Consider the following 26,457-nt stretch of genomic DNA (forward strand, 5'->3'; position numbering starts at 1 on the left):
CATTACAAGGAGCTTGGATATATTAAGATACTATGTATCTGAATTTACCTGTACATACATGCAAATACAACCAAAATCATATCTTAAGGCGAGATATATGCCACACATTCCTCTGTGTACACTCATTTGCAAATACACACATAACCAGGCATGCTGCATGGACAAGTAATGTGCCCTCATCTAAGATCTTTGGGTCCGTGTGGGTACAGAACAATGGGAGGTTGTGACATTTTGAATGTCTTTAAAATGAGGACATAGCTGCTAGACTGGATCTGCAGCAGGTAGTGAGGGAACCAAGAAGAGGGCAAAACATACTTGACCTCATCCTCGCCAACTGTAGATGCATCTGTCCATAACAGTATCAGTCCTTGGGAAGACAAAGTGCTATCTTCACATTGAGGATACCCTCCATTGTGTTGTGTGGCACTACCATCATGCTAAATGGGATAAATTTTGAACAGATCTAGCAATTCAAATCTGGACATCCGTGAGGCACTGAGGGGCATCATCAGCAGCAGAGTTGTACTCAACCACAATCTATAACCTCACGGCCCGGCATATCTCCCACTCTACCATTACCATCAAGCCAGGGGATCAACCCTGGTTCAATGGAGAGTGCAGGAGGACATGCCAGGAGCAACTCCAGGCATATCTAACAATTAGGTGTCAACCTGGTGAAGTTACAACACAGGACTAAGCAGCATAGGCAGCAAGTGATAAACAAAACAAGCAATTCCACAACTGACGGATCAGATCTAAGCTCTGCAGCCCTGCCACATCCAGTCATGACTAGTGGTGGACAATTAAACAACTCACTGGAGGAGGAGGCTCCACAAACACCCCCATCTTCAATGATGGAGGAGCCCAGCAGATCAGTGCAAAAGATAAGGCTGAAACAATTGCACTAATCTTCAGCCAGAAGTGCTGAGTGGATGATCCATCTCAGCCTCCTCCAGTGCTACCCAGCATTCACAGATGCCAGTCTTCAGCCAATTCGATTCACCCGTGACATCAAGAAACAACTGAAGGCACTGGATACCGCAAAGGCTATGGGCTCCTAAATACTCCGGCAATAGTACTGAAGACACGTGCTCCAGGACTTGCCACTCCCCTAGCCAAGCTTTTCAAGTACAGCTACAACACTGGCATCTACCCAACAATGTGGAAAATTGCCCAGGGGTATATCCTGTACACAAAAAGCAGGACAAATCCAACCCAGCCAATTACAACCCAGTCTACTCTCGATCGTCAGTAAAGTGATGGAAGGGGTCATCAACAGTGCTATCAAGCAGCACCTGCTCAGCAATAACCTGCTCACAGATGCTCAGTTTGGGTTTTCCAGGGTCACTCATTTCCTGACCTCATTACAGCCTTGGTTCAAACATGGACAAAAGAGCCAAATTTCAGAGGTGAGGTGAAAGTGACTGCCTGTGATGTCAAAGCAGCATTTGACCAAGGAACCCTAGCAATGCTGGAGTCAATGGGAATCAGGGGAGAAACATTCTGTTAGGTGGAGTCATACCTGGCACAAAGGAAGATGGCTGTGGAGGTCAGTCATCTCAGTTTCAGGATATCACGGCAGGAGTTCGTAAGAGTAGTATCCTAGGCCCAACTATCTTCAGCTGCTTCATCAATGATCTCCCTTCTGTCATAAGGTCAGAAGTGGAGTTGTTTGCTGATGTTTGCACAATGTTCAGTATCATTTGCAATTTCTCTGATACTGAAGCAGTCCCTGTCCAAACACAACAAGATTTGGACAATATCCAGGCTTAGGCTGACAAGTGACGAATAGTACTCATGCCACACAAGTGCCAGGACCAGCTCCTGCAACAGAGAATCTAACCATTGCCCCTTGACATTTAATGGCATTATCTTCAGTGAACCCTCCACTATCAGCACCCTGGGGTTTACCATTGACCAGAAGCTGAACTGGAACACAGTAGAAATACTGTGGCCATAAGAGCAGGTCAGAAGTTAGGAGCCCTGTGGCAAGTAACTCACCTCCTGACTCCCCAAAGTCTGTCCATCATCTATAAGGCACTAGTCAGGAGTGTGATGGAATACTCTCCACTTGCCTGGATGGGTGCAGCTCCAACAACTCGCAAGAAGCTTGACACTGACTTCAGGAAGCGTAAAGGAGAACATGCCCCTGTGTACATCAACGGGGATGAAGTAGAGAAGGTCGAGAGCTTCAAATTTTTAGGTGTCCAGATCACCAACACCTGTCCTGGTCTCCCCATGTCGACACTATAGTTAAGAGAGCCCATCAACGCCTCTACTTTCTCAGAAGACTAAGGAAATTTGGCAGGTCAGCTATGACTCTCATCAACTTTTACATATGCAACATAGAAAGCAATCTTTCTGGTTGTATCACAGCTTGGTATGGCTCCTGCTCTGCCCAAGATTGCAAGGAACTACAAAAGGTTGTGAATGTAGCCCAATCCATCATGCAAACCAGCCTCCCATCCATTGATGCATTTTGGAAGAAATAATGTAGGGAGGAGTTATACAATAAATGGCAGAGTCATCAGGAGTATAGAAACACAGAGGGGCCTAGGTGTGCAAGTCCACAAATCCTTGAAGGTGGCAACACAGGTGGAGAAGGTGGTGAAGAAGGCATATGGTATGCTTGCCTTTATAGGACGGGGTATAGAGTATAAAAGCTGGAGTCTGATGATGCAGCTGTATAGAACGCTGGTTAGGCCACATTTGGAGTACTGCGTCCAGTTCTGATCGCCGCACTACCAGAAGGATGTGGAGACGTTAGAGAGAGTGCAGAGAAGGTTTACCAGGATGTTGCCTGGTATGGAGGGTCTTAGCTATGAGGAGAGATTGGGTAAACTGGGATTGTTCTCCCTGGAAAGACGGAGAATGAGGGGAGATCTAATAGAGGTGTACAAGATTATGAAGGGGATAGATAGGGTGAACGGTGGGAAGCTTTTTCCCAGATCAGAAGTGACGTTCACGAGGGGTCACGGGCTCAAGGTGAGAGGGGCGAAGTATAACTCAGATATTAGAGGGATGTTTTTTACACAGAGGGTGGTGGGGGCCTGGAATGCGCTGCCAAGTAGGGTGGTGGAGGCAGGCACGCTGACATCATTTAAGACTTACCTGGATAGTCACATGAGCAGCCTGGGAATGGAGGGATACAAACGATTGGTCTAGTTGGACCAAGGAGCGGCACAGGCTTGGAGGGCCGAAGGGCCTGTTTCCTGTGCTGTACTGTTCTTTGTTCTTTCTTTGTTCTTTGACTCTGTCTACACTTCCCACTGCCTCGGCAAAGCAGCCAGCATAATTAAGGACCCCACCACCCCGGACATTGTCTCTTCCGCCTTCTTCCTTTGGGAAAAAGATACAAAAGTCTGCGGTCATGTACCATTCGACTCAAGAACAGTTTCTTCCCTGCTGCTGTCAGACATTTGAATGGACTTACCTTGCATTAAGTTGATCTTTCTCTACACCCTAGCTATGACTATAACACTATCTTTGTCTGTATAGCACACAAGAAACAATACTTTTCACTGTACGTTAATACATGTGACAATAATAAATCAAATCAAATCAAAATCAAACCATCCAGGACAAAGCAACCCACTTGGTTGATCCATCCACATTCTATCCCTCCACCACTGACAAATAGCGGCAGCCGTGTGTACCATCTACAAGATGCACTGCATTTACTCACCACAGTTCCTTAGATAGCACCTTTCAAACCCACAACTACTACCATGTAGAAGGACAAGAGCAGCAGGTACCTGGGAACACCACCATCTGGAGGTTCCCCTTCAAGTCACTCACCATCCTGACTTGGAAATATATCATCGTTCCTTCACTGTCGCTGGGTAAAAATCCCGGAACTCTCTCCCTAACAATACAGTGGGTGTACCTACACCTCAGGGACTGCAGCAGTCCAAGAAGGCAGCTCACCACCACCTTCTCAAAGGTAACTAGGGATGGACAATAATTGCTGGTCTAGCCAGTGACACCGACATCCCAAGAATGAATTATTTCAAAGTCTATGGGCCCCATTTTACCATTTTGATTCTAAGTGCTGGGCGGACTTGAGACTGGGAGTGTTTCAGATCTGACTTTTAGACCCGTTCTCAGGCGCCCCATACACACTCTGCCTGAAAAAATATCAGTCAGTCCGAATCGCGCTGCACAAGCCTGTGGGCGGGGCTTAATGCGCCCGAAATCCTGCAGCTCCGATTGGCGCCTCCAACTGAGCATGCACAGAAAAAAAAGATAGAATGCTGCTCCCCTGCCACATCCCTCGGATAATGCCTCCCCCTGGCCCCCACAGACATTGCCCCACCCCCACAACATTACTGACCTTCTTATTCCACCCCCCCCCCCCCACCTCGCCACCCAGACCGATCATGGGCCCCTCCCTCTCCCTTCCCCCCACAATCACAGGCAGAGTGCCAGCAGACCCCCCTCCCCCCCACTGATCTCAGGCAGAGTCCCAGCGAACACCCCTTCCCCCTCACTGATCTCAGCAGAGTGCCAGCGAACACCCCTTCCCCCCCACCGATCTCAGGCAGAGTGGCAGCGAACACCCCTTCCCCCCCACCGATCTCAGGCAGAGTGGCAGCGGAACCCCCCACCCCTTCCCCCTCACTGATCTCAGGCAGAGTGCCAGCGAACACCCCTTCCCCCCCACCGATCTCAGGCAGAGTGCCAGCGGAACCCCCCACCCCTTCCCCCTCACTGATCTCAGGAAGAGTGATGTAAATTGAGTCTGTGTCTTTATAAGCTCTGTTTGTGAACAGAATTCCCACTCACCTGAAGAAGGGGCTTAGAGCTCCGAAAGCTTGTGTGGCTTTTGCTACCAAATAAACCTGTTGGACTTTAACCTGGTGTTGTTAAACCTCTTACTCAGGAAGAGTGCCAGCAGACCCACCTTCCCCCACCCCCAACCAATCTCAAGCAGAGAGCCATTGGACACTCAGCACTTACTTCCTCATTAACTGGAGCGCCTGAATCGGACTTTTTTTGGAGCATGTCTGTTTCGCGCCGATTCTGGATTGGCGAACGTGGTGGTAAAGGGGGAAGTGTTAGTAAAGTTGGGCGTGCAGCCCATTAAGTCAATTTAAATGCATGCATACATTTGCATTTAAATGGCCATCATGCCCATTCCAGGCGCGGTCCCGATTGCGGACATTTTCGGGCCTTGGTAAAGGGGAACCGGCACAGAGGTGGGCGCAGATCGCACTTCTCGCCTCATGCCCAACTTTACCAAGTTTTCGCGCCCAAAAACGGGCGCAACTTGATGGTAAAATTGGGCCCTATATGTTCTATAGGATGTACTTAAGCAACTTACCATGTTTATTTTAACAGACCATTCCCCCACTTCAAGAAGGACAAGATCTGAAATAAAACCAGAATACACTGGAATCATTCAGAAGGTCAGGCAAGAGCTGAAAGAGAGAAACAAAATTAACCTTTCAGATCAATAAACTTTCAATAGAACTGATGAAAGTTAGAAATGTAATGGGCTCTGAGCAAGGGGGGAGGGAGAAGAAGAATAAAAGAGCAAGTTGTGATATGTTGGCGGGCTGGTGAGATTAAATGACAATAAGATTCATGATAGAATAGCCAAAGGAAGCAGTAACGGATGACTTTTCTGACCATCTCAGAGAGATCTGTAATTGTGGGTGGTTCCAAAACACACTAAGGATGGAATCTCATTTGGAAGTGCTGGGTTGCAACTACTGGTGACCAAGGACTTAGAACAACAACAGTTTATTATGTACCCTGAGCAGCTCTTACATTCTGTATGTTTGCCCTCGCTCCGGGGAGAACTCCCATGTTACTGAGATGTGACCTTTTAAAAGTAGTCGCATCATCACAGCATCCATGTGACTACCGGTCTACAGAATCCACATGAAATAGGTTGTAGTCTGAGACGGTTGCTAAGGAAGGAGATGTGGTTGTGGAAGTGAACTTTTGTAGACACCTGATTAAAAACGAGAAGGGAAATCGAAACAATGAAGGTGAACAAGGTAGAAGAGAGAAACAGAAATCCGGTGGGACAGAAGACCTTTCCTGGAAGAGAAATGGTGATGAATTAAACGCCAATTCAAAAGCGAAATACTGCAGACCTTGGAAATCTGAAATCAAAACAGAAAATTCTGGAAATGCTGAGTGACATCTGTGGAGAGGAATAGAGTTAACGTTTCAGCTTGGTCACCTTTCACCAGAACTGAGAAAAGATAGAAACATAATAGTTTGGAGCAAGTGATAAGGGAGGGTCAAGCAAGGCAAAGGCCGTAATTTTACCACCCTGCCCAGCACGGGAATTGGAGCGGGCAAGGGGTGGACTACGGAAAGGTCATCATAGAATCATAGAAACCCTACAGTACAGAAAGAGGCCATTCGGCCCATCAAGTCTGCACCGACCACAATCCCACCCAGGCCCTATCCCCATATCCCTATATATTTTACCCACTAATCCCTCTCACCTACGCAGCTCAGGACACTAAGGGCAATTTTTAGCATGGCCAATCAACCTAACCCGCACATCTTTGGACTGTGGGAGAAAACCGGAGCACCCGGAGGAAACCCACGCAGACACGAGGAGAATGTGACCCAAGCCGGGAATCAAACCCAGGTCCCTGGAGCTGTGAAGCAGCAGTGCTAACCACTGTGCTACCGTGCCACCATTGGCCTCGGGCAGGATTTTACAGTTTAGGGCAAGCAAGGCTGTAAAATCCCACTCAAAATCTGAGCAGAACTTGTATCAAGATTTCCATCATCATTATCAATATCCTGAAATTCCTTACCCAAGGACTGCAGTGGTTCATGGAGATGTTTCCCCACCACCACCACCTCAGGACATCAAGGGCTGAACAAGAAATACAAATAAAAAAATATAGATGTTTAATGTTCTTCAATAGTATGTGGATCAACATCTGGATTCTCCACAGCCTGTGAAAAGAGCAGTAAGGGTATAAGTACATAAGCCATAAACACATTGATTTGTGTCCATCATTTGTATTACATTGGTACTTCCATAGGCACTTGTGTATTTTTTCTGGCCAAATTCATGTAACATGTCATACAAGTCACAGAATATTTGATTAATCTGACGCTTAGAGAACATTTTCTGTGGTATTTCAATCGTAAAAACTAAAACCCTTCCAAATTTTCCCCACCAATTGCACAAATCTTTCCTGATACTATGGCAAAAATTTCAGATGGCATTCAGCTGATCTCTGCATTTTTCTACTCTCCTATTAGGTGACAGATTTCATTTAATATTTCTACTACAATTAAAGCCATTGATGAATTTACCCATGGAAGTGTCTTCCTTTTCTCAAGTGTGATTAAATTTTCCCTACCTTGTTTGTTATATTTTGATGAATAATTCTGGATCGGTATAAGATTTTTGAAACATATATGTGACGTTGACAATTTGTGTTTAGCAATGTAGGTGACAAGTTGTTGTTGAGTCATTTTAAATTGCGCAACTTCTTCAAGGGCCTTTTCATGACTTGCTTGCATTTCTCTTTCATAAAAATGTCTTTCCACCCCCTTCCCCACCCCCCACCCCCACTCCCCCAACCTAACCTCCACTCCCAATCCAAACCCCACAACAAGATTCCTGTGCTTGTGAAAAATTCTAAGGGGTTTGGGAACCGTGAAAATCGGGTTGTGGGCAAAAGCTGGGCTGCTGGTGGCCAATGTTCCAGTCTTGTTTCAAGATTGACATTTCTCTCACTCACCACTGAGGAAATGCTTTGTGCTTTGGCAATTTCCTGTGAAAATGCATTTACACTTTGTTAACTTTGCTTCATGTGTGTTTCTTTTTAAATAAAGAACGCCACTCCCTTGTTAGAGTCATCGATCATCATAGCAGGAAGTCAGGTACAAAACCATGGAAGAGATTCTGGGTCAAAATGAAACACTTCTTTTTCAAGTATTTTCAGTCCATTTCATGATGTTGAGTAACTTCATTAGCAAAATGGTGATGATAACTATAAAGAAACATATTATTTCCCATACACATGTATTTCCCACTGCCACTTATATTTCTCCCTCTATCTCATTGCATAGAATTGTACAGAACAGAAACAAATCATTTGGCCCAACAGTCGAGGGACTATCTTTTGTTTCTGTCCCCTAGATTTGAACTTCACCACCAGTGGGAATGTTTTCTCTACATCTAGCCTATGGCACCATTTCCTAATTTTAAAGACTTCTGTTGGGACAGCTTTCAGTCTTCTTTTCTCTAGCGAATGGAACGCCAACCCAGCCTTGTTCTTGTTCAAGCTCTTGTTTGAATTATAATATATTATATTATATTTTATACGTCCAATCCCTCCACACCTCCATTCTCACAAGGATAGTCTGAGAACATTCAGATAAAAGCAGAATGCTGCGGACGCTGGAATCTGAAACAAAAATAGAAAATGCTGGAAAAGCTCAGCAGGTCTGACAGCATCTGTGGAGAGAGAATCGAGCCAACGTTTCGAGTCTGGATGACCCTTTCTCAGGGCTAAGAGCAAAGAAAATCAAAAAGTATTTATACTGTGAGGGTGTTTCCACCGCACCCCCCCCCCCCCCATAGCCCCCCCCCCACACACACACACCCTCACAGTATAAACCCTTTCTGATTTTCTTTGCTCTTAGCCCTGAGAAAGGGTCAACCAGACTCGAAACGTTGGCTCGATTCTCTCTCCACAGATGCTGTCAGACCTGCTGAGATTTTCCAGCATTTTCTGTTTTTGAGTCTGAGAACATTCCTATTCTTCCCTGAAAGGTCCAAATACGTCTAAACCCAGCATCATCTTCCTCCACTTACCTGAACCTGATCTCACACTGAATAACTTCCCATTTAACTCCCCTCTCTGCCTCTAAATAAAACATGTTGCCCTGAGTACCCACATGGGTCCAAGCTCTGACTTCCTTTCTGTGTTCCAGTCCTACTCAGGCCCCCTCCCTCACATCTTTTTTTGATACTCTATCCATGAACTGAAAAATGTCATTGACTTTGCTTCCAATTTTCACACTTCTCTTACTTTCACATCCTCCTTTCCAATGCCCTGACTTCACTGCCTCGATTTCTGGAGATAGAAGAGTGAACGAATGTTCACTGTAAACCCACTGACTCCCACAGCTACCTTGGTTTTACACCTCATGTTCTGTAAGGACCTTCCTGTCATATTTGTTTGACTTTTTTTTCCCCAACCCACCCCCACCCTCCAATCCCTCCCCTGCCACCTTGGTTGACCCTGCTTGTTCTTTTTCTTATGGTTCTGCTCTCACCCTTTCTCTATCTCCCAGAACCATAACAGGATTTCCCTTGTTTCCACCCCATTAGTCCCCATATTTAATGGATCATCACCATTCCCACCACATCAGCATCAGGCCACCACCAAACATACCTTCCCCTAATCTTTCAACATTCCAAAGGGACCACTCACTCCTCAATGCCTAGGTCCATTCCTCAGCCACCCTTAATACTCCCTCCCCAGCAGCACCTGCCCTTCTACCTTCTCCTCTCTCATTGCCCAAGGCCCCAAATGCTCCTTCCTGGTGAAACAACAATTTTCCTGTGCTTTGTTCAATTCATTATACTGTGTTCACTGCTCACAATGAGATCTCCTCTTCATTGAGGAGAGCAGATGCAGACTGGGTGATTGCTTTGTGGAATGTCTCCATTCAGCTTGATCTCCAGCTTCCGGTTGCCTGTCATTTTAATTCTCCACTTTGTTCCCTCTCTGACCTTTCTACCTTGGTCTGCTACAGTGAAACTCAATGCAGGTTTGTGGAACTCTTTGACTAGGCACTCTACAGCCTTCTGGACTCAATAGCTTTCAATAATTTTAGATTATCACTTCTGCTCCTTGTTAAAAAAATCCTGTTTCATCTCTTCTTCTTTCAGACAGCAGCTATTCAGGATTCTGCCATTCACAGTTTATTTAGACATAGCTTTTGCTTCTTCATTTGTCCCATTATTACTCCCTTTGGTCTTGCACCTTGAAACCTTTTGTCATTTAATTTCTCTGCTTCCACTTGTTCAATACCTATTACATTTCTAATTTTTCTCAGTTCTAATGAGAGGTCACAGAGCTGAAAGGTTTCTCCCTCCATAGGTATCGGAATGGTTTGAGGAATGGTGGAGTTTAGCTACAAGGTTAAATTGGTAGAAGCTGGGCTTGTTCTCCTCAGAGTAAAGGAGATTGAGGAGAATCTTATGTACATGATTATGACAGGCTCAGACTAGATAGACAAAGCAAAGCTATTTCCATTAATTGATTGTAGGAAGAGACACAGATTTAAGGTTTTGACTAAGAGATGCAGGGCGAATATGAGAAAGAACAAATGGCATGATCTGGTATTTGCTGCCTATTATGGTGTGGCAGCAGAGGTGATCAAGGAAATTAGATGGGCACTTGGAGAAAGTAAACTTGCAGAGCTACAAGGATAGAGTTAATGAATGGGACTGATTGGATTGCACTGTAGAGGACCAGCATGGCCTCAATGAGTTGAATGACCTGCTTCTGTGCATTAATGCCTCCATCACTCTGCGAAACGCTGCCAGACCTACTGAGTATTTCCATCATTTATATTACAGAAAATACCTCATTCTGATGAAAAGATACAGATGTGAAAGATTAACTCTACTTCTAAATTTACAGATGCTGCCACACCTTGCTGAGTATTTCCAGCATTTTCTGCAATCATTTTTTTTTATTATTTGTTTTGTATTTTGCGTGTGCCTGATCGAAAAACACATTCTGCTGCTCCTTTCAACCAGTGCAAATATTAAATACAAAACCCGAAGCACATGGAACTATTTGGGTATCCCAGGTCATTACAGATATCTTATTGCGCACAGTTAGTATTGAAAACATCATTTAATGTCATTAGCGGCTGTCCTGCAATTCAACGATGTTCTCTACCCAGGGTCGCAAGTTTCTGCCATGGGTCTGCATATGACTGAACAGACTGATTCTCAACATGCAGGTCTTTGGGCACATGGGACAAGATGTCCCATAAAATAGTGGATTCTGGAATGGAGGATTTGCTTCCATTTTTTTCCTCCTCTGCTACCATCCTCACTCATCATTAAGAAGTTGTGACTCAGGGCATGATGTAGCTTGATGGACAGGTTATTGCCATCTGAGTGATTGATAGTAAGCCCCTCCCAGTCATTAAGATGATTTTCAGTTATCCAAATGTAGTGTCTGATCTAATATATTTCCAAGTCAGGATATTGTGTGACTTGGAGGAGAAGTTGCAGGTGGTGGTGTTTCCATGTACTTGCTGCCCTATTCCTTCCAAGTGGCAGACATTGTAAATTTGGAAGGTGCTGTCAAATGAGTCTTGGTTCATTGCTACAGTACATCTTGTATATTTTATACACTGCTTCCACTGTGTCAGTGATGGAAGGAGTGAATGTTTAAGGTGGTGAATGGGTGCCAGTGAAGTGGTCTGCTTTATCCTGATTAGTTTTGAACTCTTGAGTGTTTTTGCAGCCACACAGATCTGGGTAGGTGTGGATTAATTAATCACAATCCAGACTTGTTCCTTGTGGATGGTGGACAGACTTTGGAGGGTCAGGAGGTGAGTTACTTGCTGCTGAATTCCCAGTTTCTAACCTGTTCTGGTCACCCCAGCATTTATATAGCTAGTCTAGTTCAATTTCTAGTCAGTGATAACCCCTAGGATGTTGTTAGTAGAGATATAAAAATGGTCATCCCGTTGAATGTCAGTGAGAGATGGTTAGATTCTCTCTTGTTAGAGATGGTCATTACCTTTGCATGTATGCGGCATGGACATTAATTGCCACTTATCAGTTGAGAATAATATATTAATATATTATTTGATTGTTGTCCAGGTCTTGTTGAATTTGGATATGGACTCTTCCATATCTAAGGAGTTGCGAATGGTAGTGAAAATTGTGCAATCATCCTTACTTCTCACCTTATGATGGAAGGAAGGTCACTGATAAAACAGCTGAAGATGGTTGGACCTTGGACACGACCCTGAGGAACTCCTGTGGTGATATTCTGAGACTGAGATGATTGACCTCCAACAACCGCAACCATCTCCCTTTGTGCCAGGTATAACCCCAACCAGCAGAGAGTTTCCTCCCAACTCCCATTGCCTCCAGTTTGGCTTTTTTTTCACCTTTTATCTAAGTTCACATTGTGAATGGTTCAGCATTCTAACATTCCATAGTACATCAACACACTACCTCACTAGATGGATGAGTTCACTTTATTTGTCAGTTTAGTTATGATGAACTGTGTTTGGGCAATCAATTTCATGATTGAAATGGGCCATAGAAAGGTCTGTTGACCTTGGGCGGGATTTTCCAGTTTCGGGTCGAGCAAGGCCGGAAAATTCCCCCCCCGCCCCTAGTGTGTCAAGGTGTGTAGGTTAGGGGAAGTCGCTGAGCAGAAACTGGTAACCAAGTTCCGCACGCATGAGGACGGCCTAAACCGGGATCTTGGGTTTATGTCACACTATCGGTAACCCCCACAGCTTGCCTCCTGGACTTGCAGAATCGCACTGGCTATCCTGTCTGGAGACAATACACATTTCTTTAACCTGTGCTTAATGCTCCCTCCACTCACATTGTTTGTACCTTTAAGACTTGATTAGCTGTAAAGATTCGCATTCTAATCAGTATTCTGTAACTTGATTTTATGTCTCTGTGTGCCTTGTTTGTTTGCCTTGTTTGAGAGCAGATTTCCATCTGACGAAGGAACAGCGCTCCAAAAGCGAATGGCATTTGCTACCAAATAAACCTGTTGGACTTTAACCTGGTGTTGTTAAAACTCTTACTGTGTTTACCCCAGTCCAACGCCGGCATCTCCACATCATGGTTAGGGGATTAGCCATGGTAAATATGTGGGATTACAGGGATAGTGCTTGGGTAAAATACTCTGAGTGTGAGTGCAGAGAGTGCAGACTCGATGGGCCCAATGGCCTCTTCTGCATTTGTATGGATTCTATGATTCTATGCCCAGACACGCAGATGGGTTTGAGGTGAAATGCTTCTTCCGCAATCCAATATCAGAAAATATGGACTCAACTCTGAACGTGCTAGAGGTCCAAATTTCACCATCTGGGCTGTGGGGCGGTAGTGCTGGAGATGAAGAGAAAACGTTGCTGAGGGCCCAGACCCTGAGCTCTGTTCTGGCTGTGGTTATGTGTGTCTGGGACACTCGGCTGTCTGCTGTTGGTTTGGAGAATTTAAGATTGCTCGAATTCAAATGTAAAACACAAGTCCCAAAAAGGCTGGCTCGATCCAGCCACAAGATCAAGCTTTTGTAACCTCCACCCCCCTCCCCCACCAGCCTTTCCATTCCTCTCGCCGCCTGATCCTGGTGAAATGAATCAAGCTTTGAGATTTTCATTCTGGGGATAATAGATGTAATTAGAGCCTTTCATTCACATGACAATTTGGTTTGATTCTATCATCCTTACAGCTCGCCAGTGTCCAGCGCGCCGATAATGCCTGGTTGCATTCTTGGAGATGTCCTGAGACTCACGTTTATTTCACTCATCCCCATTGAAAGATTCCTCTATCAGCACAATACAGACATTCATTATCTTACTATCCAAATTCGCACAGGGCAGGTTTTACTCGGAGCAAATAAAGCTTCTGTGTCCCTGCACCTGCCCACATTACAATATCCAAAGTGCAATCGCGGCACAATGACATCCCACTGAGGGCTCGGGAAATGCAGAGGCTTCAATGACGCCGTAACAGCGGCCGCGATGCTGAGAGCGTCCTCTCGCTATCGCTGAGATTGCTTTCTTGCCCTTTCCCAAGTGCACAGCCTGATCGCTATCTTATCAGGGGACGCGGCTGGGGTTCTGGAGCCAGAGGGGCAGCAGTAGGGATGGAGGTTGGTGGGAGTTTGGTGTTGATAATCTGGTGAGAAAGGTCAAGTGGCTGGGGTCCCAGCCCCGTCCTGGAGCTGCAGCCGGAGATAAAGAGCTTACACACAGATGGGGAGGGATGTTGGCTCTTATCAGAGATCTGAAATGTGCGTATCTCGCTAAATGTCCTGGTTCCATTTACAATAAAAGATTATCAATCCCATCAGCCGGCAAGTGAACTTTCGGAAGTGAATTGTGAATGCTAAATTTACAGATCCAGTTTGTCTTTTAACATTTATCCTTTGTCCAATTTATTGGCTATTTCTCGAGTGGACATATTGTCAGTTATATCGTGGTCGAGGGGTTGGAATTTATAATCTCCGCTGTGAGAGGAGGCGAGAGGAAATCTGGATGACGAACAACACAACAACGAGTTGAATATTGGCTTGTTCTGATGCATATTTCCACCTCCCCTCCCAGTTCCTACTCTCCGTATTACCATCTGCTGTGTTTGCCGGGCGCTCTGCTAATGTGCTTGCTTTTTAATTACGTTCCAGTTATCCCACAGCCAGGTTCAGTGTAGAATGACTTGCAGAGATAATAGAATGAGAGGGAATGGGGAATGCGTTTTGTAAATTTAATTTATTTATTTTCATTCAAAAACCTCCCGCAATAAAATGACTTCACCCAAACCCAGCCAGGTTGGCTGAATTGAATGAGCAGTTTTATTGTGCTCAGTCACTCTGGGCCCTTCACACTGTCAGGGTGATGAATAATGAATGGAGATGCTGAGGTCAGTCTGCCAGCTCTGCTTGCCTCTGTCTACCTGTCCGGGGTCATATTCCGCTGACACCAGTGTTTGTGTAGCTCAGAGAGATTATCTGTTAAATCTTACTGCTTTGAAATGAGCTGGTGATACTTTTGATCAGATCTGGTCTCAGAACAATCTTCCAGCCTATCCTCCCGGCAGTTACAAAGCACCCTGGCTGCTGCCATTACAACCCTCAGAGAACATTGCTGACACTTTAATTTCAATCGGACTTTCTTTCCTGGTCGGGATTATTGAAACCGCTCATGTATTCTTTGTCCGATTCGCTAAATTAGTGATGTATTAAAGGCAGCCTTGGTGTACATTAATAAATATTTTATTGCAGAATCCGCTCCATATTGTTACAGCTGATGAGAATCGTCAATAAAATGCAATTGTCTTTGAGTTCAGGTTAGTCCAGCAGCGTTCGGGTCTGATTCCAGATATCAGTAAGAGTTTTAACAACACCAGGTTAAAGTCCAACGGGTTTATTTGGTAGCAAACACCAGCATCTCCACATCCAGTTTTCAGCCCAGATTTAAGATTGTTTAGTTTCCTTCTCGCGGAAATTAAATCAGCCAATATGGAGTGACTTTGCTGTCTCTCTCCATACACGCTGCCAGACCTGCTGAGTATATCCAGCATTGTCTGTTTAAATTTCAGATTTCCAGCAAGCGGGATTTATGAATGGTCCGGGTTAATTGATTTTGCTGTTTGTCCCGTTTACAGTGGGTGCTGCTCAGTGTGTTTCAGTGTTTCTGAGTCCGGGTTAACTATGTATTGCTGTTTGTCCAGTTTACAATGGGTGCTGCTCCATGTGAGTCCACCCCCGCCCCCCCTCCCCGGCTGTGTTGGAGGCCGCTGGGTGTCACTCGCCGCCGGGTCCGCCTTCCTGACCACCTGAAATCGTCTACAGGACAATCTGCCGCTCCCACTCAACATTTCCACATTTGTTTATTGCCAAAAAAAACAAGATAACAGCTCGGTGAGCGCCTGGTGAAATGGGCTGCTTGTTATTTGCGGCTCTTGGTGTGTGGACAATGTGGGGTTGTAGATAATCTGTTCTGAGTTACTGGGAATGCTGCGCTGGTATTTCGGGATTAAATTCGGACTCAGTCTCTGTATTCCTTGCGCTGACAGCTCTTTCTTCATCTGGACCGATTATGAGATTATCATTATCCTTTCAATACTGACAGAGTCAGGGCTGACAAATCTGCCCCGTAGAAAGGCAATGTCCACCCCTCACCCTGTACTGAGACTCCTCACTACCCACAAATATCTGAACGTCCCTGAAACAAAATGAAATTATATTTATCAATGCTCCATCGCATCGGCTTTGATGGTTTCTCCAGATAAAGAAATGTTGATTAAAGGTGAAAATCAGTAAAAGGTGTTTGTGCAAGGGGCTGTTTGTTAAAATTATCCCCAAACTTTCCTTCCCAACCCTCATTCCCATTCCCAATCAACATGCTTCCCAGCATTGAGGGGGAACTCTGGGGTTTATCACAATCAGAGTCACTGGGGAAAATCCCGAAAGGATTTGTTTTGTCACGGACAGTACACAAAGACCTCACTCCAAAAATTCTTCCCGTGTTTCTCACTCTTTTAATGAACAGTAAGTAGTCTCACAACACCAGGTTAAAGCCCAACAGGTTTATTTGGTAGCACGAGCTTTCGGAGTATCGCCCCTTCATCAGGTGAGTGCAGGATTTGTTTCACAAACAGGGCAGATATAGACACAAACACAAGACAATGGTTGGAATGCGAGTCTTTACAGGTAATCAAGTCTTTACAGGTGCAGACAATGTGAGTGGAGGAAGAGTTAAGCACAGGTTAAAGAGATGTGAATTGTCTCCAGCCAGGACAGTTAGTGAGATTTTGCAAGCCCAGGAAAGTCGTGGGGATTACAGATAGTGTGACAGGAACCCAAGATCCTGGTTGAGGCCTTCCTCATGTGTGCGGAACTTGGCTATCAATTTCTGCTCAGCGATTCTGCGTTGTGTGTCGCGAAGCCCGCCTTGGAGAACGCTTACCCGAAGATTAGAGGCTGAATGCCCGAGACTGCTGAAGTGTTCCCCAACAGGAAGAGAACACTCCTGCCTGTGATTGTCGAGTGGTGTCCATTCATCCGTTGTCGTAGCGTCTGCATGGTTTCCCCAATGTACCATGCCTTGGGCATCCTTTCCTGCAGCGTATCAGGTAGACAACGTTGACCGAGTCACAAGAGTATGTACCGTGTACCTGGTGGATGGTGTTTTCATGTGAAATGATGGCATCCGTGTCGATGATCCGGCACGTCTTGCAGAGGTTGCTGTGGCAGGGTTGTGTGGTGTCGTGGTCACTGTTCTCCTGAAGGCTGGGTAGTTTGCTGCGAACAATGGTCTGTTTGAGGTTGTGCGGTTGTTTGAAGGCAAGAAGTGGGAGTGTGGGGATGGCCTTGGCGAGATGTTCGTCTTCATCGATGACGTGTTGAACGCTCCGGAGAAGATGTCGTAGCTTCTCTGCTCCGGGGAAGTACTGGACGACGAAGGGTACTCTGTCTGCCGTGTCCCGTGTTTGTCTTCTGAGGAGGTTGGTGCGGTTTTTCACTGTGGTGTGTCAAAATTGTTGATCGATGAGTTGAGCGCCATATCCTGTTCTTACGAGGGTGTCTTTCAGCGTCTGTAGGTGTCTGTTGCGATCCTCCTCATCTGAGCAGATCCTGTGTATTCAGAGGGCTTGTCCATAGGGGATGGCTTCTTTAACGTGTTTAGGGTGGAAGCTGGAGAAGTGCAGCATCATGAGGTTATCCATGGGCTTGCGGTACAGTGAAGTGCTGAGGTGACCGTCCTTGATGGAGATGCGTGTGTCCAAGAATGCAATCGGTTCCAGAGAGTAGTCCATGGTGAGTCTGATGGTGGGATGGAACTTGTTGATGTCATCATATAGTTGTTTCAGTGATTGTTCGCCATGAGTCCAAAGGAAGAAAATACCAAATTTGCATCTCAATATGCTAACATCTTCATACACACGTTCAAACAAGACCTCTTCACCGCACAGGACCTTAAGCCAACGCTATATATTAGATACGTCGATGACATTTTCTTCCTTTGGACTCTCCATCAAGGACGGTCACCTCAGCATTTCACTGTACCGCAAGCCCACGGATGCTCCACTTCTCCAGCTTCCACCCTAAACATGTTAAAGAAGCCATCCCCTATGGACAAGCCCTCCGTACACACAGGATCTGCTCGGATGAGGAGGATCGGAACAGACACCTACAGATGCTGAAAGATGCCCTCATAAGAACAGGATATGGCGCTTGACACATCAATCGACAGTTCCAACGTGCCATAGCGAAAAACTGCACCGACCTCCTCAGAAGACAAACTCAGGACACAGCGGACAGAGTACCCTTCATTGTCCAGTACTTCCCCGGAGTGGAGAAGCTACGACATCTTCTCTGGTGCCTTCAACATGTCATCAATGAAGACGAACATCTCACCAAGGCCATCCCCACACTCCCACTTCTTGCCTTCAAACAACCGCACAACCTCAAACAGACCATTGTCCGCAGCAAACTACCCAGCCTTCAGGAGAACAGTGACCACGACACCACACAACCCTGCCACAGCAACCTCTGCAAGGCATGCCGGATCATCGACACGGATGCCATTATCTCAGGTGAGAACACCATCCACCAGGTACACGGTACATACTCTTGTGACACGGCCAACGTTGTCTACCTGATACGCCGCAGGAAAGGATGTCCCGAGGCATGGTACATTGGGGAAACCATGCAGACACTACTACAACGGATGAATGAACACTGCTTGACAATCACCAGGCAGGAGTGTTCTCTTTCTGTCGGGGAACACTTCAGCAGTCACGGGCATTCAGCCTCTGATCTTTGGGTAAGCATTCTCCAAGGTGGCCTTCACGACACACGACAAGGCAGAATCACTGAGCAGAAACTGATAGCCAAGTTCCGCACACATGAGGACGGCCTCAACCGGGATCTTGGGTTCATGTCACATTATCTGTAACCCCTACAACTTGCCTGGGCTTGCAAAATCTCACTAACTGTCCTGGCTGGAGACAATACACACTCACATTGTCTGTACCTTTAAGACTTGATTACCTGTAAAGACACGCATTCCAACCACTATCTTGTAAATTGAGTTTGTATCTATATGTGCCCTGTTTGTGAACAGAGCTCCCACTCACCTGATGAAGGAGCAGCGCCACGAAAACTTGTGCCACCAAATAAATCTGTTGGACTTTAACCTGGTGTTGAGAGACTTCTTATTCCCTTAACAAGGCAGAGCTATATATAAGCTGCAAGTATGGACACACAGGCAATCACGCCAGGAAAATGGCACACTGGAGAAGTGCATCTACCCCACTGAGGGCTGTCGTCCAAGGGGTTGCACAGCAAATGCCATCTGGGAGGCTGTGGCTGTAGCTGTAAGTGCCCATGCGCTGGCACATTGTTCGCGAGACCAGTGCCGGAAAAAAATGAATCATCTTCTTCGGGCAGCAAAGGTGAGCATGCATCCCCTTCTGAAAGCAGTACATGTGCTGCGCTTACAATGTGAAACCATCCCCAGACACCTCAAGGGCAGCCACCAACTGTCCCCCTCACACCTCCATCCCCCAGCACTGCCTCCAACCCCTGTGGAACCCCCTCCCCCCCCCCCCCCCCCCCCCCCGTTTAGCACACCACAGTGGGTAGGCATTGTCCCAGAATGGCCCACCCAAGCGCCCCCACCCCTGACACACATTATACCCTGTGCCCTTCCATACATCATGTTTTCAATTCCCCTTATGTCCCCATAAGAGGAATCTGCACATAACCGCAGAGGGAGAGAGAAAACTGGTGGTGATGTACCTGAGCTTCGCCTGCTCCCAGGGTTTGAGCACCGCACCCTGGAGCTGGCAGGGGAGGCGGTGCTGAGAATGGTCACCAACAGCCAGGTTGGCGTCTGGCATGTAAGTGAGCATCAGCTGAACCCTATTACTAAGGTCATCTTTGAAGTAAGTGCCATGCTGCGCGGGCTGTTTTCCCTCACACACCTGCATTAAGATCAGTCTGTAGTCACAGACTATCTGCTCGTCACCTTGACTTCCACCGGGAGCACCTCAGAGGTGCCAGATCTGCCAGGACCTCACACAGGTGCCACGCTGTCTCCTTGCACAGGCAGAACTAACACCGGCATATGGCCTCAGACAGGCCCTCAAAGGACCTCCTTGTTCTGTGCAGTCTCTGTCTCCGCATCCTCCTTCTCCTGGCTTCCCCTGTGGGAGACGGCGCTGCACTTCCGGGCCTCACCGGCAGTCCCCTGCTCTCCTTCTGCAGGTTCTGCCACTGGCAGTTCCTGCAGTGGCCGTGTGACTGCCTCCACCTCCTGAGCCACCTCCTCCTCAGCAGCTTCCACCATGACGGCCAGCTCCAGATCTATCGGTCCAAAATCCATCTGCACAGTGGGGGTTACAGAAAGAGGGAGAGAGAGATAGAGTGGCCATGGCTGGCAGGGAGACCATGCAGGTTGGCGTGCGGGCGTGGCCCTTGAGCCATTGCCATGGGTATTACTGTAGCATTCCCTTCCAGGCCTGTGTTGCAGGTCAGGCATATGGGGCAGGGGCAGCCTCCTGGTCATCACAGGATGGGTTCCCATTCACTGCAGATTACATGCAGTATGTCTGTGTTAACATGAGCTCCCCTGCTTGGAGCACCAGCTGCCTGAACTGATGAGCCCTCAAGCAGCACGTGGTTCCCTTCTCTACCCCCCACCCCAAAAGCCCAGCACTCAGTAAAATCTCTCACCACACTCCGCAGCTAGAACATTGGAACATCCCTGGGTCTGGAAACAGCATCCCCACCAGCACTCAGTAAAGTCCCCCATCCCACCCCACAGACATAACAATGGAACATCCCTGGGCCTGGGGGCAGCACTTCCAGCACTCAATGAACATCCCCACCCCATTCAGAAACTTTCCAGCCCCTGCCTCCATCCTCCCCTACACTCTGGGGGCTGCAGCTCCATAACACTTACATCCTTGCTCCCCTCCAGTGCTGCCACTGCCGGGTCCCGACTTTTATAGAGAAGTTGTAAATGTCACACTGGAGAGGAGGGAGATGCTAGCGGGCGTGGGAGGGAGCATTCATTCGCGGACCCACTAATGATATGTAAAGCTATGGTAACGCATGTAAATCACCGCCATGTGATTTTCAGCGTGAATCTGTTCACGCTGTAAAACGTAGGCTGGGAGACGCGCGGAGGCCCGGCCGCCCAGCGGGAAGCCCGTGAAACTGATGTCTCCTGGCCTGCTGCGCTACTCGAGCAGTGCAGCGGGCTGGGAGAATCATCCCCTGTAAGAGGGGGAGAAAAAACATCCATGGCTAAGCAAGGAAGTTAAAGATAACATAAAGACAGAAACTAAGGCATACCATATTGCGAAGGCCAGTAGCATGCTGGAAGACTGGGAAACGTTTAAAGATCAACAAAGGTTACTAAAAAAGTAATAAAAAGAGCAAAGGTACATTATGAAAGAAAACCATCTCAAAATATAAAAAAGGATGGTAAAAGCTTCTATGAATATATAAAAGAGAAGAGACAGTTAAAGTGAATATTGGTCCCTTGGAGGATGAGAGTGGGGAGTTGATAGTGGGGAATACAGAAATGGTGGAGACACTAAATCAATATTTTGCCTCAGGTTTCCCGATGGAGGACACTAGTACCATCCCGATGGTAACAGGTAATGCAGAGGTAATAGAAAGGGAGGAACTTAGAACAATTATCATCAATAGGGAAATGGTACTCAACAAACAATTGGGATTGAAGGCAGATAAGTCCCCAGAGTCTGATGGCCTACAGCCAAGAGTATTAAAGGAAGTGACAGCGGAGATAGTGGATCCATTGGTTATGGTATTTCAAACTCCCCTGGATACGGGAAAGGTTCCAGTGGATTGGAAAAATGTTAATGTAACACCTTTATTCAAAAAGGAAGAGGGGAGGAAGTTAGGAAACTATAGACCAGTTACTTTAACATCTGTTGTTGGAAAATTGTTAGAATCCAATATTAGGGGAATAATAACAGGACATTTGGAAAGTCAAAACGCTATCCATCAGAGTCAGTATGGTTTTATGAAATCATGTATGACTAATTTGCTCGAGTTCTTCGAAGATGTAACAAGCAAGGTGAATAATGGGGATCCTGTAGACGTACATAACTGAACTTCAGGAAAGCATTTGATAAGATGCCATACAAAAGGTTAATACATAAGGTAAGATCACATGGGGTTAGGGTGATTTATTAGCTTGGATAGAAGACTGGCTAAAAGACAAGAGTTTTCGCCAACTCAAGCGTGATGCCACCACCAAACACATCTTCCCTTCAGTCCCTCTGTCAGCATTCCGCAGAGACTGTTCCCTCAGGGATAACCTAGTCCACTCCTCCACCATACCCAACACCTCTCCCGTCATTCATGGCACCTTCCCATGCAATTGCAGAAGGTATAACACCTGTCCCTTTACCTCTTCTATGCTCACCATCCAAGGTCCAAAACATTCATTCCAGGTTAAGCAGCGTTTCACTTGTACCTCTTTCAATTTGGTGTATTGCATTCGCTGCTCCCAATGTGGTCTCCTCTATATGGGGGAGATCAAGCGTAGACTGGGTGATCGCTTTGCTGAGCATCTTCGGTCTGTGCGCAATCAGGACCCTGACCTTCCGGAGAAGGGGCTTAGAGCTCCGAAAGCTTGTGTGGCTTTTGCTCCCAAATAAACCTGTTGGACTTTAACCTGGTGTTGTTAAACTTCTTACTTCCGGTTGCTTGCCATTTTAACACACGATCCTGCTCCCATGCCCACATGTCTGTCCTTGGCTTGCTGCAATGTTCAGTGAAGCTCAACGCAAACTGGAGGAACAGCACCTCATCTTCCGGCTAGGCACTTTACAGCCTTCCGGTCTCAACATCGAATTCAACAACTTCAGATGATTTGCGCTACCCCACCGAGGCCCCCAATGTTTTCATTCTATTTTATTTAATTTTTTACTGTTCTCTACCTTTTATTTCTTTATGGTCTTTCTTCATTTTTCTTCCCCCCCCCTATCTTTCCTTCCCCCTACTTCATCCCCCTCCCCTCACCTTTTCTCCCCCCACTTCCCCTTTTCTACCTTCTACCTCTGTCCCATTCCTCCCCCCACCCCCACCCCCATGCCACCCCCACCCCCCCCCAACATCTCCATCTGTCACAGCTTACAGCTTCTCTGCGGGCTGTGGGCTACCATTAGCAGTCTTTTCCCCTGGTTTCTATGGCTATGACTCATCTTTCATTCCCTCCCCCTGCAGTATAAATATCTCCCACTTTCTATGCCTTTTAGCTTTGACAAAGGGTCATCTGGACTCGAAACATCAGCTCTTTTCTCTCCTTACAGATGCTGCCAGACCCGCTGAGATTTTCCTGTGTTTTCTCTCTTGGGGTTAGAAGACTGGCTAACTTAAAGCAAAGAGTCGGGATAAATGGGTCTTTTTCGGGTTGATGAGCTGTGACTAGTGAGGTGCCACAGGGTTCGGTCCTCAGGCCCCAACTATTTACAACTTATATTAATGACTTGAATACAGCGATAGAAGGTACAACTAAAGCCAAGTTTGCAGATGACACTAAAACAGCTGGAATAGTAAGTTACAATAAAGAAATAAGAAATTTACAAATGGATATAGATAGGTTAGATGAGTGGCCAAAATCTGGCAGATGGAGTTTAACATGGATAAGTGTGGGGTTATCCATTTTGGTTGGAAAAATGGAAAGGCAACTTACTTTCTAAATGGAGAGAGACTTTGGGGTGTATCAGTGCTGAGGGATCTGGGTGTCCTCATGGATGAGTCACAGAAAACTGGTATGCACATACAGCAGGTAATAAGGAAAGCAAATAGAATTGTGGCATTTATAGCTAAAGGAATAAGAGTATAAAAGTAAGGAAGTGGTGCTGCAACTATACAAGACATTGATGAGACCACAGTTGGAATACTGTGTACAGTTTTGGTCCCCTTATTTGAGAAAGGATGTAATGGCATTAGAGGCAGTTCAGAGGAGGTTCACTAGATTGACTAGACGTAGAGCGCATGCTTCCTCTTGTGGGGCGATCTGGAAGAAGAGGTCATAGTTTTAGGATTATGGGTAGCAGACTTTAAACAGAGATGAGGAAAAACTACTTATTTCAAAGGGTTTTGAATCTGTGGAATTCACTATCCCCGAGTGCAGTGGATGCCGGAACATTGAGTACATTTGCGGAGATAGACATTGAGTACATTTGATAGAGAAACGATAACACTAATCGACTGTATCCCCACAACTAGTGATTTCAATTATAGAACATGAATATGTTCTTTTTAAAGTTATTTTGAAAGATTTTTAATTAGTGATGGGTTGAAGGGTTATGGAGAATGGACAGGAAAGTGGAGTTCATAGAAATCATAGAAACCCTACAGTGCAGAAGGAGGCCATTCGGCCCATCGAGTCTGCACCGACCACAATCCCACCCAGGCCCTACCCCCACATATTTACCCGCTAATCCCTCTAACCTACACATCTCAGGACTCTAAGGGGCAATTTTTAACCTGGCCAATCAACCTAACCCGCACATCTTTGGACTGTGGGAGGAAACCGGAGCACCCGGAGAAAACCCACGCAGACACGAGGAGAATGTGCAAACTCCACACAGACAGTGACCTGAGCCGGGAATCGAACCCAGGACCCTGGAGCTGTGAAGCAGCAGTGCTAACCACTGTGCTACCGTGCCGTGACGCTGAGATGAGATCAGCCATGATTGTATTGAATGGCGAAGCGGGCTCGAGGGGCAGAATTGCCTACACTTGCTCCAAGTTCTTATGTTCTAATGTAAATATATGGTAACTCTTCTACTTACGTTTGGCTTGCTGCCTCTTCAGTTTGTTACCTCTCCCCATCCACAGCACTCCTGCTCGCTGTCTATCTGGCTCGCTGCATCTCCTGTTATCTGATCCTCCGACTTGCTGCCTCTCCTGCTCCCCAACCCTCTTGGTCACCGCTGACAATGCTCATCGAACCTTCCTCTCACTGACCCTCCCACTCATCACCACTCCTGCTTGCAGCTTCTCTCTCCTGAACCCTCACTGTTAGCAAAGCTGGTGAAATGAGCAGCCGGGGCAGGAAGAGCAATTTTGAGTTGCAGCATTAAGGTTTGCGACGCAGCGAGGGGGAGGGGTCTTTGGAGGAAGGGAGCGGAGTTAAAGGAGAAGTTGCTCAATCTGAGAACAATTTCAACCAGCAGAGAGGGGTGGGGGTGGCTAGGGCCTAGTTGGGCCTCTATTCATGAAATAAGTGGAGTGCTCTCAGACCATCCCACTGGGAAATGGAGGTGTAGTGTGTGGTGAACCATTGTTGGTTCCCACCAGGTAGTGCTGAGCCATGGTCTGGCCAGTACAATGAGTCTGTAGATATGTTACTGTTGGGGTTAGGGTTGGGCTGTTCTACCTGTTAATATAGTCCTTATGGTACACCCCAGTCGGCTCCGCCTCCTGGGAGAGGTATAAAGGTCACTGCTCTGCCTGGTGACCCTTTAGTCTGGGATCATATACTGTATATGGTAGCTCTGTTATTGTTGGCAATAAAAGCCTTTATTTCCCGAGTACATCCTGCCTCTCGTGTGATATATCGCGCATCAATTTTATTGCCAACAAGTAAATTCTTTTTTTTTTGAAAAAAACACGACAAAGAAAACATGGAGCAAATGCTTAAACCCAAACGGCTTACGTTGGACCCACGTGCGGCGGGAGCATCGAACACCTTCGACCACAGGTTGAAGTGTTTCCAAGATTACCTCGACGCCTCCACAGCGGTCACCGACGACGCCGACAGACTCCGGGTCCTCCACGCGAGGGTAAGCGACGCTGTATACCTAGCGATCCGTGGGGCCACCGACTACAAAGGGGCCCTCGAGCTTCTCAAGAAGCGATACAACAAACCGCCGAATGAGATGCATGCTCGATACCTTCTAGCCACTCGACGGCGGCAGCCCGGCGAAACGACGGAACAGTACGCGTGCGAGCTTCGACAGCTAGCCAGAGCCTGCAACTGCAAGTCAGTGTCGGCAGACCAGTACATGAACGACCTAGCTCGAGATGCGTTCGTGGCGGGAATCGGCTCGTCATACATCCGCCTTCGGCTGTTGGAGCAAGGTAACCTCGATCTCACTAAATCCATAGAGTTAGCTGACGCTCTAGAAACGGCTTCCAAAAGTCTGGCGATGTACCCCGACGACCGCGTGGAGACAGCGTGGCAGGGGCAGTCACAGACCCCACTTCATTCAGCGGGACCGAAAAACTGCGCGATTGTGTTCCCAGCCTCGGACCTGACGACGGCAGCAGCTCCAGGTGGCCCGCGGTGTTACTTCTGTGGGGGGGTGAAACACCCTCGGCAGCGATGTCCAGCTAAAGCGGTGTTGTGCTCCACCTGCGGCAAGAAGGGGCACTATTCCAAGGTATGCCGGTCCAAACCTCCATCCAAGAACAGCAGTGCGGCGTGTGACTCCTCGGAGCCGGCCTCCTTGTCTTTTGCATCTTCAAGGTCTTCTACCACGTGCGATTCCAGGACGTCGCCATTCCGAACGACGGAGTCGCAAGACACGTGCGACCTGCAGGGGCTGCAGGTTTTGGCGCCATCGTCCACGTGCGACCTATGGGGGCAGCCATTTTGGTCGGCAACGACCGCGAATGACCAGCAGGGGTCGTCATCAATCATCTCAGCTGCCTGCAGTTGCGCCCATGAACCAACGGTGGC

Source organism: Mustelus asterias, chromosome 18, assembly GCF_964213995.1.
Source record: "Mustelus asterias chromosome 18, sMusAst1.hap1.1, whole genome shotgun sequence".
Taxonomy (NCBI): domain Eukaryota; kingdom Metazoa; phylum Chordata; class Chondrichthyes; order Carcharhiniformes; family Triakidae; genus Mustelus; species Mustelus asterias.